Here is a 16,321-nt window from a genome sequence, read left to right as displayed (position 1 = left end):
TTAATATTAATTGTTTTGAATATCTGGTCACCATTAAACTTTTTAGTGAAGACCTGAAGCAAAACAGGCATTTAACACCTCAGCCTTCTTGATGTCATCAGTTATTAGCTCTCCATCCCCACTAGATACAGGTCCTACACTTTACTTTGTCTTTCTCTTGCTCCTAATGTATTTAATGAACCTCTTCTAATTGCCTTTTATGTCCCTTGATAGGTGTAACTCATTTTGTGCCTTAGCTTTTCTGATTTTGTCCCTACATACTTGTGTTATTCTTTTGTACACCTCCTTAGAAATTCACCTGTTTCCACTTTTTGTAGGATTCCTTTTTGGGTTTCAGGGCATTAAAGAAATCCTGATGGAGCCATATTGGCCTCTTACTATTTTTCCTATCTTTCCTTTGCATTGGGATAGTTGGCAGTTGTGCCTTAAATATTGTCTCCTTGAGAAACTGCTAGCTCTCCTGAACTCCTTGATCCTTTCTTCTCATGAGACCTTACCTACCAGTTCTCTGCATTTGTTAAAATCTTTTTTTTTTTTAAATCCACTATCCTTAGTCTGCTGTTCTCACTCCTCCTTCCTGTTCTTAAAATCATAAACTTTATCATTTCAGGATCACTTTCACCCAAATTGCCTTCAACCTTCATATTCACAACCATTTCCTTCTTGTTAGTCAGAATCAAGTCTAAAATGGCTGTCTCCCTGGTTACTTGCTCCACTTCCTAAAACAAAAAGTTATCCCAAGATGTCACTGCCTGCCCACTCTCTTTGAACTAGGGGGCATGAGCTTGAGTCATAGCAAAAGCTCATTTCAGAAAAGTATTGTAATACCTATGCATAAGGGGACAAAACTGTGTTTGGTGTATCAAGGGACAATAGATAGGGGTACTGAGTCTTATCGGTATCTGGCACATACTTGCATTTTCATTATTCATTTGCTGATATTTTCATATTAAAAGTTAAAGTGGAGGATTTAAACTTTTTTTCTTAAGTACATAAAGTTACTATTGTTACCAATTCTGCCCTCTCATCCAAACATCTTTTCCCTTCTAATGCAATAACTTCTCTACACTGAATATTTTTTTTAACCTAAGTGACACTGTTTAACTTCAAGTCCTTTTTTAAATCACAGAACGAGCAAATAAATTAACAGTCTTCAGACAAGAAAGGAGGATTTTTGCAAGTTCAGTGGCACATGCAGATGTGAAAGGAGTTTCTAATTTCATGGAAGAGATTCAAGTTTCAAAAATACAAATGCAAAAGGGTCTTTGGCCAAATCAGTGCTACAGGCTTCAGTGCATCTTTTTTAAAAAGCAGTAAGGGAGCACTACTCACTTTCTTACTTAAGAATAACATCCTGTATCACATATAGTTAGGGTTAAAATGGGACTGTTAATAATAATTGATGATTCATAGATTATAAACCAGAAGGGACCATTGTGATCATTTAATTCAAATTCCTGTATATCACAGATCATCAGATTTTCCTGAATTACTTCTCATTTGAACTAGAGCATATTTTTTAGAAAAATATCTAATTTTAATTGAGAATTTTTAATTGATGGAGAATCCACCACAAAAATTGTTCCAATAGCGAATTATCCTCACTGTTAAAAGTTTGTGCCTTATTTCCAGTCTGAATTTGTCTAGCTTCAACTTCCAGCCATTGGATCTTGGTGTACCTTTGCCTACTAGACTGAAGAGCCCTTTATTATCAAATTTATGTTTCCCAAGTAGGTACTTATAGACTGATCAAGTCTCTCCTTAACCTTCTCTTTGTGGAACTAAACAGACTGAGCTCCTTGAATCTGTTACTATAAGGCAGGTTTTCCATTCCTTGAATCATTCTTGTAGCCCTTCTCAGAACTCTCTTCAATTTATCAACATCCTACTTGAATTGTGAACACCGATGTGGACACAGCATTCCAGTAATGGTTGCACCAGTGCCAAATACAAAGGTAATATAACATCCCTACTCCTACTGAATATTCCCCTGTTTTTACACCCCAGGCTAGCATTAGCCCATTTGGCCATAACATTACACTATCCTTTTCAGATTCACTGCTTCCCAGGATAGAGTCTCACAACCTGAGAGTATGGCCTATATTCTTTATTACTAGAAGTATGACTTTATATCTGACCATGTTCAAACACACATTTTTTTTGCCAGCATTCAGCTTACCAAACAATTCAGCTCACTCTGTATCAGTGGCCTATAATCATTATGCCCCACTTCCCCATTTTTGTATCATCTGCAAAGTTTATTAATAATAATTTTATGTTTTCTTCCAGATCATTGCTAAAATGTTAAAATAGCATAGGGCCAAGAACCGATCCCTTCAGAACTCCACTAAAAAACACACCCCATCAATGATGATTCCCCAATTACAATTATGTTTTGAGTTAATTTTATGCAAAAGAATAAATGGACACAAATCAGACATCAAGAATTATAACATTCAAAAGCCAGTCAGAGAACACTTCAACCTCCCTGATCACTCAATTACATACCTAAAAGTCGCAATACTCCAACAAAAAAACTTCAAACACAGACTCCAATGAGAAACTGCAGAATTGGAATTAATTGCTAACAGGACACCGTTAAATTAGGCTTGAATAAAGACTGGGAGTGGATGGGTCATTACACAAAGTAAAAACTATTTCCCCATGCTAATTTTTTCCCCCTACTGTTACTCACACCTTCTTATAAACTGTTGGAAATGGGCCATCCAGATTATTACAGAAAAGTTTTTTTTTCTCCTGCTGCTAATAGCCCACCTTAATTGATTAGTCTTGTTATAATTGGTATGGCAACACCCATTTTTTCATGGTGTGTGTGTGTGTGTGTGTATACACACACACACACACACGTATATCTTCCTACTGTATTTTCCACTTCATGCATCCAATGAAGTGGGTTTTAGCCCACAAAAGCTTATGCCCAAATAAATTTGTTAGTCTCTAAGGTACCACAAGTACTCCTTAATCCATTTAATGTGTGCCATGTTGATTGTGTGTCCTTCTAATTTATCAAGTCAAATGCCTTACCAGAAGTATATTATATCAATGCTATTACCTTTAGTCAATATATACACACACACACATACATACATACATAGCTTACTGCAATGGTGTTCCAAACTGAGAAAACTGGACTTTCCTCTTGCAAACTCAATCTAAAGAGAAATAAGGGCCATTTCACTCACCCCATTTTCAGCTTCAGGATCGCCATTCTAATAGTCAAATAATTTACACCAAAACCAGGGAAAAAGTATTGAGAAGAATCTATTTTATTTTATATAAGTTAAACTTTTAGGCCAGTAACAAATGCTCAGATAAGTCATTCTCTGGGTAGAAAGGATCAAACGAAAACTGTGAAAATAATTACCTTTAAGAGAGACTTCTAGAGTCATGAATTAACCATATGAAACCTATTTACAGAACTCCCTGTAATCCAGGACATAAGAAACCACAAAGGTCTGCAATGAATTTCCAGCCATAAAAGATAATCCATAACTGTGCAATGCAAAGAAAAGCTTTGCTGTGATTTTCTGTACACACACAAAGTTTAAATATTCAGTCCTTGGTTTGTGCTTGCTGTTGCATTCTGCTATCATTATAAGGGAATCTATGATTTGCAGCCACTACAAAGTAGAGCTGGTCGGAAAAATTTTGATGAAATACAGTTTCATCTGAATTTGCTGATTTGGCAGCATGAAAACCTTTCCTGGAGATCGCCTGATTTTGCCAGTGTTCCAATGGAACACAGACAGATGAAAAACTGCCTGGTTTCAGGCCAGCTCACCCCCTCAGCAGCCTGCCTTGGTCTGCAGCAGTCCACACGGCCGGGGCCCCAGGGCTTTCAGGGGCAGCTCACCACTTGGACTATCCTGCAGCTGTGGCTCTATTTCCTTTTGCTGACAATTTCAAAATGGTGGGGGTTTGTTCCTAATCAGAACAAAACCAAATTCTGAAATATCAAAATCCTCTGCAAAATGGAAATTCTTTTTTTCCATTTTTATAAAAATACCATCTTTTTATAACACACACACACACACACTCTCTCTCTCTCTCTCTCTCTCTCTCTCTCTCTCCAAGGATCTTAGGGATAACTTGGTAATGATAAACAGTGATGCATATAGCAGCTTTAAGACTTTTCACTGTAAATCTTTCTTCAGCTATTTCAGTGTTGTAGAAAGATATCTGCTGTATAAAGAGTCTGTTTTCTCTCAGTTAACTATGATTGTGCCTCACGAACAACCACATACACATCTGGAACGTAGGCAGATTGACACAAAGTATTTGGAAATCTTTCCTATCTAGCTATGTATGCAAAGTGGAAGCCATCATGAAATTCCCTAAATGAAGAACAAATTTAGATCACAAGTAGGTTATTTTAAGAAAGGGGAAAGAACAGGATTTAGAATGAAAAATATCTTGCAAGTTTAAATGTAAGGATGTGACCAGTGGCTCCTTAGTACATACTAGTAAAATATCTGAGGAACACATCTGAGAATAGAATCGTTATCTTCAGTTTCCAAGGTGAATGCCAGCACCTTTGACTAAAGGAGTAACAACTAACTTGGGTTAGCAGAAGCCTTGATTGAAACCATTATGTTTCACTCACTCACTGTGGCTGATCATGCCTACGAGGACTTCCTTCATTATATACGAGTGTAGGAGATAAAAGGAATACGAATCTCTAGGATAGTCAGGTCAGAGTACATGCACAGTAGTGACATTTTCCTCTATGAAGGCAGAAATTTCCAGACATGATAGATGTGTTAAGTTCTCTTTTCAGGAGAAAAAAAGTGCTGTTAGAGCTCTAGCTAACCTTTGTAGCAATTCTAAATTCACAGTACAAGTGTGGAATCTTGTCCGGGAAAAAGTTGATCTCTTGCTTCTTGCCTTGAAGTTACTAGGTGCTTTAAGTAACATGACAAAATTTCTAAGAGGACAGAATGGATGAAACAACACGGAAGGAACTAAAGAAAACCAAATCAGAACAAAATATGGCAACATTTGTTTTGTTTTTTAAATCCAAACAAGTTTATAACACAGAACTATGTTGCTTCAGTGTAATCAAGTGCTTTAATGTGAAAAATCTTTCTTTATGAGATACAACAGAATACAGGAGAAGATTGCTTCTGAATGGCTACTCCAAAAAGTCTAATCAAAGACATTTGTCAGCCTTATCAAATGCAGATGCATGGACTTAGGGGCTGGAGAGCATCTCTTGTAAAGAAAAAGATTGGCAATAAAATTAGGTGGATTCAAGTACCTTAAAACCTAATTCAGCTCCTCATCATACAAAATCCTAAATATACCTGAGTGCTCTTAAAGTCCAGACACAGAATAATGTTCAACACATGTCTGTCTCTGACGTACTTTTAACTTAAACCCAAGTTTTTAATAAACCAAACCAGACCACTGCTCTCTATTACAACAGCAATGAGTACACCATATTGAGAAGAGAAAAAACATTTATAACCTGAAGAGGATCCAGCTGTATTCCACCTACACAGAAACAACCAACTTTGAGAGCTGACTGCTGGTACCTTGAGAATACTAAGTATCAGAGGGGTAGCCGTGTTAGTCTGAATCTGTAAAAAGCAACAGAGGGTCCTGTGGCACCTTTAAGACTAACAGAAGTATTGGGAGCATAAGCTTTCGTGGGTAAGAACCTCACTTTCAAAGTGAGGTTCTTACCCACGAAAGCTTATGCTCCCAATACTTCTGTTAGTCTTAAAGGTGCCACAGGACCCTCTGTTGCTTTTGAGAATACTAGTTTTGTGTAATTACTCAGTATGTTTAAAGGACTCAAAAGGCACCATGTTTAACTCTTTATGATGAAAATCAGTCCTTTTACCTTTTCTTTTAAAAAGAAAAAAACCACATTTTTTTCCTGACTAAACCATATCGTAAGCAGCATTTAATTTTGAATTATTTGCAAAATGTCACGCATAGCAATTTGGTGCACTAAATTTATCCAAAATTCTCATTGGGTAATTTAATCACATTTCTCCTTTTGTTTCTCTGAAAAAAAATGTTAAAAACAAAAGATCCTAAATTAAAATCAAAATATTCATTTATCACACTGTAATGCACTCCCCATCATTTGAAGGTATTTTGCTGCTGTTTTGTATATATAATTTAAGGGACAGTGTCCCAAGGTGAAGGTTTTGTTTAGAGCAATTTTTCAAAACTTATGAGAAACATTTTTCTGAATGTTAAAATAAAATAAAAACTGTTTTTATAATTAGATCCAAACAGCCTTGCAGAGGCTTAGATATTGTGGCATTGTGCTAAAGCATAAGGAATAGGAAGTGAAATTGACTCATCTATTCTCAATGTCCCAAATGAGTGAAATGGAAAAAATGAAACACATCATAGAAGGTACACAGCGGACAGGATTTTTAAAAGTTCTTTCAGTGTTAATCAAAGGTATGTTTAGAAACCAAGATAGGCTTTAAAAATAAATCTGTGTATTTTTTTAAACATCAATGCTACTTTTAAGAGATATGACAATAAAAATTGTTTAACATTCTCCATCTAATTTCTGAAATTTGCTTACTATAACAGGACCATGACCGTTTGGTTAACATAATCTATGACTCAGTATATAGCCAGGAACTTACGAGTTCTTAAATTGGTTGTGCTCTTAAGTCACTGCCTGAACTTTTGACAACTCACTTGACCTCTACTGGCCCTGCCTAACTTATTTATCAAATGGTGATAACAATGATTATTTACTGGCTGGGATCTTGTAGTGATTAATTTATGCTTGTAAAGTGCTATACAGTTGTAGTTTATTATTTATTATTATTATTATTATTATAACAAGACCAAAATGGACAGGGTAAATCTTAGATCTGATCGAGAAAAATGCTGTATACAATTGACTTGAGAATTATTTGTTTTCTAGCCTGCTTTCAAATATCCACTAAGAGATCCATCTGCCCGATCCACAATACCCAAATTCTCTAAATGAACATTTGGAGAAGCAAATGAAACAACGTAAAATAGCAGAGCTAAAGAGATTACCAATTCTCTCTTATTTCCTGCTGATCATTTCTCTGCTGAAAAGTGCAGGCTTCATTATTAAAGATGGACAGAATACAAGTACATTCAGTAGAGGCCAGTTGTTCTGGAAATAACTATCATTTGGTAAATGGCATAATAAACACTTTAGGATCCTTGATGCAATGGGTAATGAGCCAGTGCAGTCATAAGAGTACAATGTCAATGTTAAGATTATACTATGTCTCACATTTTATATCTTTACATATAGATAGATAGATATCCATAGTTATATAATATTTCTGCAATTACACTTATGTTCCTCTTGATAGCAATTTTTTATTCTTTCCATGTATTCAACAAGTCACTTTTAAAAATAACATCAACTAACATTTTAATTTTATTTTCCCCTAGTCCTCTTTCATTTTACCTCGTCTACCTATATAAATCGCATACCTTTGTTCATCAGTACAACTGACTGTACTATATTCTGAAGCATCAGAGACCCCAAAACTAAATGCAATTTCACAGCAAGTCATCAGAATGTATCTAGCTCATGCAGTGGAAGGCAATTTAAATCCCCAGTCTATTCTCCATGCCACCATGGAGAATAATGACAACCCATAACATATCCCATTCATACTACAGCTCAGGGGGTAATGAATTACATAGAAAATTCAGGTACTCACTATTAAAAGATTACCCCAGTAAAAATGAAGGTTTTTGGAGGTAAATGATCATGTGTTGACATAATGTGAGCAATAAAGCTCACAGTATTATTGATATCCTGCTACATTACATGGCTTAGTTTGTGGCTAAATTCTCAGATTAAATTACATTTAAAGTTAGTTTGAATCACAATCCCATGTTATATTGTCTACTCCAAAAGCCACAAACATCCAATTTTTACATGACTCTCCAGACTTTCTTGCTCTTTTCTTTCTGAAAGCATTAGGCATTTATATCAGTATCCTAAAGGACAAAGATAGTTTCTGCTTCAGAACCTATGATTTTAAGCATCATTTCCCCAAAAAGCGATCTTCTGTTAAACCAGCGACAAACGTCCCCCTCATCAAAAGGACTGGGTTATGTTAAGAAAAACTGACACCATATTCTTTTAAGAATGAATGGGACTGAGCCTGTTCCTTATGTGTTGTAAAAGAATACTCAATCACCAGGCTCAGAGCACATCATCATCTAATATAAACAGACTTGTTAATATGGACCATCTGCAACCTTAGCTCCATCTAAGTGTCTGCCTAAGGTCAGTTAAAGGATATTTAAAAGTTGGATTCATATGCTTTTCCCTGCCCCACATATATTTCTGCTGTTCAGTGACAGAGATGGCAAGAAGGCCTGTAGGAAGAAATTAGACTGTCAAAAAACATCAATAGTCATAGCAATTCTTCTGTAAATGATTTTTCAAAGTCTGTTTCACTTTGTGTCTAACTGAACAATAACAAGCATAACACCCAGTTTCATTTTCGAAACAAGCTGAGGAGGATATCTGGACACAAACCCATGAGTTATTAACACAAAGGAAAATCCCATATCGGGGATTCTGGGAGCTACAGTATAAAGAGAATGCTTTCCTGGACTAAGAGAAAAACATGCCAGAAAGTTAAAATTAAGAAAAAAAAAAATAGTGTTAAATAATGAAGGGCAATCACAGTTTTAATGACTATTCTGTCCTTAATTTACCTCAAATTTTGTCTTCAATTATATTTATTTCACTTATTCATATGTATTATATTGGTGTTTTCTTGTAGACTTTTGTTACTGACTAGCCATGGTTATGTTAAGAGGACTTTGCCATCCCTGCCCCTCTACCCCCCCAATGTATTATCTTAGAGTCCCTTATGTAAAGGGGCAAAGGCAGTGAAGTTGACTTACACCTTTTCTCTAGCTAAAGATTTAGATATTTTTCATAGGCTAACATGGGCACTTTACATTGGCTAATGCAACCAATTGTAACCTTGTTTTCCCTTCATACAGTGAGGGATCAGTTGTGCAAGTCCAATCTTGGGACTTGTGTCCATACCTGCATGGGAAGGAGGCAGCAGAAAGAAAGCAGGTGCAAGGAGCTTTAATCCCCTTACACGTGTGTGCAGGAACCAAGCCCAATGGCATTTGGTGCCCTAGAGAAGGGGAATGGCAGAGCTCTGTGTCCCCCCCACCGCAGCAGAGCTCGTTCTATGCAGAGGGTTTGCTCAGTGGACCTTCTCCAAGTGACAGAAAGATGAGACGCGTTACTGGGAAGCCCCCAAATCATCATCCTTTTTTTTCCTTTTCGAGAGGAAGAAAAAAAAAAGATCAAGATTACTCTCTTCGTGAGTCAATCTTTTAATAAAGTGAGAGGAAGCAAAGAAGACAAATAGATGCATTGAGTTTCAAGTTTAGTAGTCTCTCTCCATATTCTGAGAACAGCGATTATTCACCATCCTTCGCTTTTCCCCTGTGTACTTTCCCTGCTCCCCCCACATCTTGCGCATATTTTATTATTTTAACTCTTGGGTTCAACATTAAAACAGCTATTTTCCTAACATATTAATAATCCTCTGGTTTCCCAGCTAGTAAATTGTACTCTAAAAGTAACACAAGAGTAGAGCTGGATGGGAATTTTCAGGTGAAATGTTTTTCATGAGAAATGTCAAGTTGTCAAAACAGAAACTGTTTGAGGGAAAAAGTTTGGTTTCTAAGATGCTCCCAATTTGAATTTTTTTTACCCCCCCCCCCCCACACCCCCCAAAATTATTGGAATGCCCTGTTTGGACATTTTCAAAACAAAAAGTTTCATTTTCAATTCAAAACGCCTTTTTGATTTGAAATTTTAGTTAACTTACCCTAAAAAAAGGGTAAATTTTTTTAAAAGGTCAAAATGGAAACAAAACATTCTGAATTATCAAAAATAAAATATTTCAATTTACCCAATCTGAATCTCCTCCCCTCCCCCCCCACCTCCCCAGTACTGGTTTGTGAAAATTTTCGAGATTGACTTTTTGTCCCATTTCAAGATGGGGAAATTTTTGAAATCTCAAACTCTTGCAGGGAGGGAAAACTGTTTCTTGCCCAGCTCTACAAAAGAGAAATGTTACCTTCTTACATAACAGACTGCTTCCCTCAAATTCAGTTATATTAGTTTACATTAGAAATAAAACAAGTTTTTACTACTTTTTATTCTGTTAATCTAGCAGACCCAACACAGCTAAAAGAGGGAGAACAGGATTTTATTCCCATTTTGAATTATCAAAAGAATTGTAAACTCCATTCCAATTAACAGGCTAAATTCTGCTCTGAATTATACCTGTGAAATGCCACTCAAGAGAATGGGATTGCGCAGATTTAACAAAGGGAATAGCCACCTGGACTCAAAAACTTTGTATTTGGGGATAATGACTGAGCAGGAAGAAATGTCTTGATTTTCCCATCCCAGGGAGAGTTTGCAGGGCTAGCAGTTAAAACTTACTTGTGAATTGAGAAAATCTGATATGGAGTTAATGAGAGAAACACAGAACTTGGCCATGCCACTTTTAGAGTCACTATTCAGGGAAGAAGTGCACTTAAAGAGTCCTCTATCTCAAGCTAAGCTCTTTCTAGGAAGTTTGGGAAAAGCTTCACTCTGAAGTCTCGGTAGAACTCTGAGTAAATTCCACTGTAACCTTTTAACCCAAAAGAAAATGCATTAGTCCTAAACAACAGTTTTATATCGGTTCAATTGAATCACACAGGCATAATCCATGGCAATTTTGGGGGCCTGATCCAACGCCCACTGAAGTGAACTGAGACACCCATTGACTTCAGTGAGCTTTGAATCTGGTCCTGGATGATTTTGACACTGCTTAAGGCAATGTCTTCTTGGTTTTATGGTTACACACCAATACATATTAGCTTGACAAGTTTCCTAATTTCTTCTCTAATAAGGTCAGAATGCTTCAGGATGTCCTCTGCTAGATTAGGGGTATTATTTAGCATCCAGCTTCCCGATGGCTTCCTTTAGCATCTTTTGCTTCATTCTGACCATTTTACTCAGCTTCAGTTGACACTGCTGTTTTGAGTTCTGTAGTCGAGCTGAGTATGAGTACTTGTTCAGCGTATCCCTATTCTTTCTATTTTTTCCCTGAAGCAATTAACTTATTTTATTGTCAGTCCCATCACTGGTGATACTAATTTGTTCCTGGTTTCTGGGATTTTTCCGTCAGCATCGAAGTATTGCTAGCCTCGGTTCTAAAGAAGTCTAATATAAAACTGCACGTTGTCAGTAATTTTTGCCCAATTTCTTTGTTCTATATCTCAAAATTGCAAAAGTGTATTGACCTGAATCAAATTTTGCTGTTTCTTCAAAAGACCAACATGATTATTTAAAAACTGGATTTTACGACTGAATAGATACTGAACTGACACTGCCTTATTAAAGGTCTATAATGATCTTACTATTGCTCAGTTATGTGGATTGTCATCTGTGTTGATTCTATGTAACTTGTCTGCACCATTCAATACAATTGATCGTAAGAGGTTTATACAGTGTCATCTAAATTTGGTATCCAGTGGTTTTGCACTCTTATGGTTTGAGTCCTTCCTCACGTAATGTCTTTTTCTGTGTAGTCTATGGTAAAATTCTTCTTCTTCTTATCTTGCGTTTTTAAATTTCCTGTGGATATTCAGTGGGATTCTTTTCTGGGCCCATTGCTTTATTCTTAATAGCAATAGTCACTTGGTGTGGTTAATTAAATCTCATTGCTTCAATTATCTGTATGTAGATGATGTGTCAATTGACATTTCTTTCTAGGTGTTAGGTGTCTGTCTGTTTCCTCCTGAGGATCTTTTTCTGAAGGCTTCTACCTTAGAATGTTTCTCTCTTTGGCTGATCTTTGCAACTGAGTGCATGAGCGTCTTATTTGAGCAAGAATATGAGGTTACTGTAGCTATACAATAAGTTTTCGTTTTCTACTTTTGGTCTTTTTGCTTTGAGAAAAACACTTCCTTCTGTTTAACTGGTTTGTAGACTGTGACATTTGGGAGTATTTTTTTATACTCTGACTTTTTAAACTCAAATTTCAAGTAAATAATTGGAAACTTCAGATTGCATTTGCTAAATATTTCCCAAATTGGAGACTGGCTGATAGATTTTGTGACTAAGCTCGAGTGTTTCTCTGCTTTATCACAAGCATGATCTTCTTGCTAGTCTTCACTAACATTCTCCTTTGGGTTTATAAATTGGTATAGCATTACACAGTCCATTTCATTTTCATTGTTCCCTCTTTCTTGTAAACTACTCATTTCAGGCACTGGTCACTTCTAGATTTTAAAGATTAAGGTTTAGAATTCTCTCTGATATTTAAGGCACAGATCTCTGCTACACCTTTGCAAGGCTTGTTTTGTGTCTATATTCTGCCTCCCCTGCTTCATTAAGCTTAAAGCTTTGAACTGTTTAAGTAATTTTCCCATTAAGTTTTATGGAAACTTATGAATGAAACTGGTCTCAGCTCAAGCAGAGATGATGTAATGTTTGCCCCTTCTAGGCATGGACCCACCTTTATAGAAGTGAGTGATCCAGTCTAAATCTGATCGGCAAAAAGAAGATAGTCAAAAAAATTCACTGTGAAGAGTTTTCTGTTTCCAAATGATGACAGCCCAAATTCACCAAGCTGTCCACCACCTGGAACAGCTGCACTGTATTTTAATTCCTGTATGCTTGGATACGACTGTGATAAGTGCTTTGCAGATGTCAAAAACAAAACAAAACAAAAAGCAACACATGGCTGCCACAAAGAGCCTCACAGTGAGAGGACCATCATGAGTGATCTAATCTCTTCCCAATAACTTCTGACAGGTCATGTGGTCACCAAGGTGACTGATGAGATGACAATTTACAATAAATAAATATCTGAGAAGGACAATTAAGAGTCACTGTATAAACAGCTACAATATCCCCCAAGGCCACTAATATGAAGATCCATTAGCCATTGGTCTGCCCACAGAGACTGATGGACCCAAATCTGTGGAAGACATCTCTAAGGGAAGACACCGTATGGCTAATGGATCTTCATATTAGTTTTCACTTCATAATGAGTTTTCTCCACAAGATTATTCTTGGTTTCTTTATTCCTTAATTTTCCCTCTCTGTAACAGGCATCCTTCCCACACCAAAAAACAAAAAACACTGACATCCCATGACTCAAATGTGTTATCCCTGCTTACAAACACTGATATGAAGGACGGCCAATGGTAAGAGCACCTACTAGGACTTGGGAGATCCTGGTTCAATTCCCTGCTCTGCCAAAAACTTTGTGTGGGATCTTGGGCAAGTCACTTAGCTTCTCTGTGCCTCAAGTTACATATCTGTAAAATGGAGCTAATAACATTTCCCTTTCTCACAAGGGTGTGGTGAGGATAGACACATGAATGGTTGTGAGGCATTTTGAGATCAACTGATGCAAAGCATTATATAAGAGTTAAGAGACAGAATAATAATACCTAATTTTTCCGAAAAAGATGTGTAGTGTTCTTCTGAAAACTAAATTAATTAGATTTCAGGTGACTCATATCGATCCACAGGGTCTGTGTGTGAATATAGCTAGGAATTTAAAACAGTAATTTTATGGACCTTCACTATATATTATACATTATATACATACACACATCTCAGAAGAGATGGTTAAATGCTCTAATTTTAACTTTTACTATGTGTGTACATACAGTGTTTTAATAAAAATCTAGACCAAAAAAAAGATAATGTATTGATAGTAGAGTTGTATTTATTGCATGTTCCTTTGCTTGGTGTTGGACTGAGATATCTGTAAGTTAATTAACTGCAGAGGTAAGTCCTGAACCTTTAACTATCCAAACCTCAGCCCACAGATATTTTATTTTTTACTTTTTGTAGTTTAAAAAAAAAAAAAAAACTTCCTCCAGTCAAAGATTAACTTGTCTGTGTACCCAACTGAAAATGGAGCAAGTGTGTGGACAGCAGTTTATAGTATGACGTAAGTTTTCCACAGTAGGGCCTAGTCTGTAGTGATTTTTTTCCACTATGACAGGATCATCCACTTACAATTTTTTTTTAACTCCGCGCTAAACCCAGAAATGATTAAAACCCATTCACTCCAGTTTGAATACTTTCACAAGATAAGAGGAAGCCAGTATTTCAACTAAAATAAATGTGAAGGATTATACACACACACACACACACACACACACACACACACCTCCACTGAAATATTTTTAGCGTATTTCAAACTGTCTAAAATGTGATGTGCTTCTAACTGGGATGATAGATCACATATTACATCACAGCACGGCTTCCTCTCTCTCCCTGCCAAAAATCCAGAAAGGTCTAGAACGCTGAAGTATGGGACTTTAGTAAGGACTAAAGCCAGTTATCCATTCAGAACTAGGAAGAGGCATGCCAGATCGGTTTTCACTACTCACTGGGTATAACATACATCACATGCAAATCAACAAATTAGGCAGTTTCACACAGAACCAGTCTGCAAGAATTACAAACATCATAATGGGGAGATTTCATAAAACACCATCGGTGTTCATATTAAGGATGCCACAGATACAGTATTATCTATTGTTTGAAGGATTTAAAACTGCTATTTTAAATTTAAATGAATTCAGCAAATATTTACTATACATGATGAAAGTGGTTAACACTAGTGGCTATAGGCAGACACAGAGTACCATGCTTGAAAATTTCTCCACGTAACTTTTCAAAGCATTTCAGTCTGGATCTACCATTGCAGTCCTGACCCTTTGTTAAGCAGGCTGAAGTGTTCCAGGTGAAGAGTGGCTTTATGAAGAGACAAATATCCACTAGGAAGCAGAAAAAGACTAAACAGGTAGACACTAAGAAAAAATTGTGTCCAGAGGAGAAAGGCTAGTGAATTAATCTATTGCTCTTAACTTTTTTACGGGAAAGAAATAATTACTAATTTATTTTAGAGTAATTTAGGTCAAGCAGGTTACTTCCAGCCTCAAGGAAATATCACATTTCCTGGTCCTTTTATGGACATGAATTATTGCTTTACAGAAATGCAATGGGAAGTACCGTACTGCAAAATCTCCACCTTTTGTCACAAAGCTCTCACATTTAGATTGTTATTTTATAGTGTCAGTCACATTAAAAAAAAAAAATCAATCATGTTAACATGTATCTCTAACAAGACTAAATATATTTTAACCCAGTGAACCCTCTCAGTCACCTTTTGTTGGTTGTCAGGGAGGCTGAGCGGCACTTTAAGGGACACACCCTTCCACAACAAGAGAATAAAGGAAAGTGGATTTCTTTGAATAGTTTATTCATCAATCTAGTTTTTAATTCAATGCAGAACATTAGTATGTCAGTTATATTAAACAACTCCAACAGCAAAAGCATCCAGGTTTCCAGACGATGAAAAACAAAACAAAAAAACAACAAAACACGGTTGTGGAGCGGAAAGAATACAAAGAAGTACAGCTTGCCTTTTACCTTGTTATTTTCTTACCAGAAAAAAAAGTCTCTATACAACTCTACTGGCCATCTGTCACTGGAAAATAATTTTTACAACTCTATTTTCACTTTATTACCTATAAATCTGATAATCCGGGGTTAGTGCAAGGCCAGGTCTCCACTACCTTCAAATACAGAACAATAAAGGGCACAAGACTACGGTATATTACTTCAAAACTAACGCTGAAGTTAAATAGTGAAGAGCTATAGTACAGTCTCAGAACTTTGTATAACAGATACTATACATATACACAGACTACTATTCAACTTGTGAGTCAACTTTCAAGACTCAAAACACATTTTTTAAAGTTCCTAGACTACTGGCAATAGGCAGCAATATATATCTCACCACAAATTATACAGAATCATAGACTCATAGACTTTAAGGTCAGAAGGGACCATTATGATCATCTAGTCTGATGATGATGCGGGCCACAAAAGCGGACCCACCCACTCCTGGAATAATTCTCTCCCTTGACTCAGCTGTTGAAGTCCCCAAATCATGATTTAAAGACTTCAAGTCGCAGAGAATCCTCCAGCAAGCGACCCCTGCCCCGTGCTGCGGAGGAAGGCGAAACACCTCAGGGCCTCTGCCAATCTACCCTGGAGGAAAATTCCTTCCTGACCCCAAATACGGCGATCAGCTGAACCCCGAGCATGCGGGCAAGATTCTCCAGCCAGACCCTCCGGAAAAAAGTTCTCTGTAGTAACTTTTAATATCCCATCATTGACCATTGTTACTAATTACCAGCGATGGCACGTTATCCCATCAAACCATCCCCTCCATAAACTTATCAAGCTTAATCTTAA

General features: G+C 36.7%; 1 protein-coding gene across 1 annotated transcript in view; it reads right to left on the bottom strand.

Moving 5' to 3' along the window:
- PARD3B (par-3 family cell polarity regulator beta) overlaps positions 1-16,321 on the bottom strand; it is a 657,306-nt gene that overhangs the window by 146,600 nt on the left and 494,385 nt on the right. The gene's annotated exons all lie outside the window — the stretch shown is intronic.

Source organism: Emys orbicularis, chromosome 11, assembly GCF_028017835.1.
Source record: "Emys orbicularis isolate rEmyOrb1 chromosome 11, rEmyOrb1.hap1, whole genome shotgun sequence".
NCBI lineage: Eukaryota > Metazoa > Chordata > Testudines > Emydidae > Emys > Emys orbicularis.
Note: the sequence above shows the minus strand (reverse complement) of the source record. Positions and strands in the feature narration are given on the sequence as shown.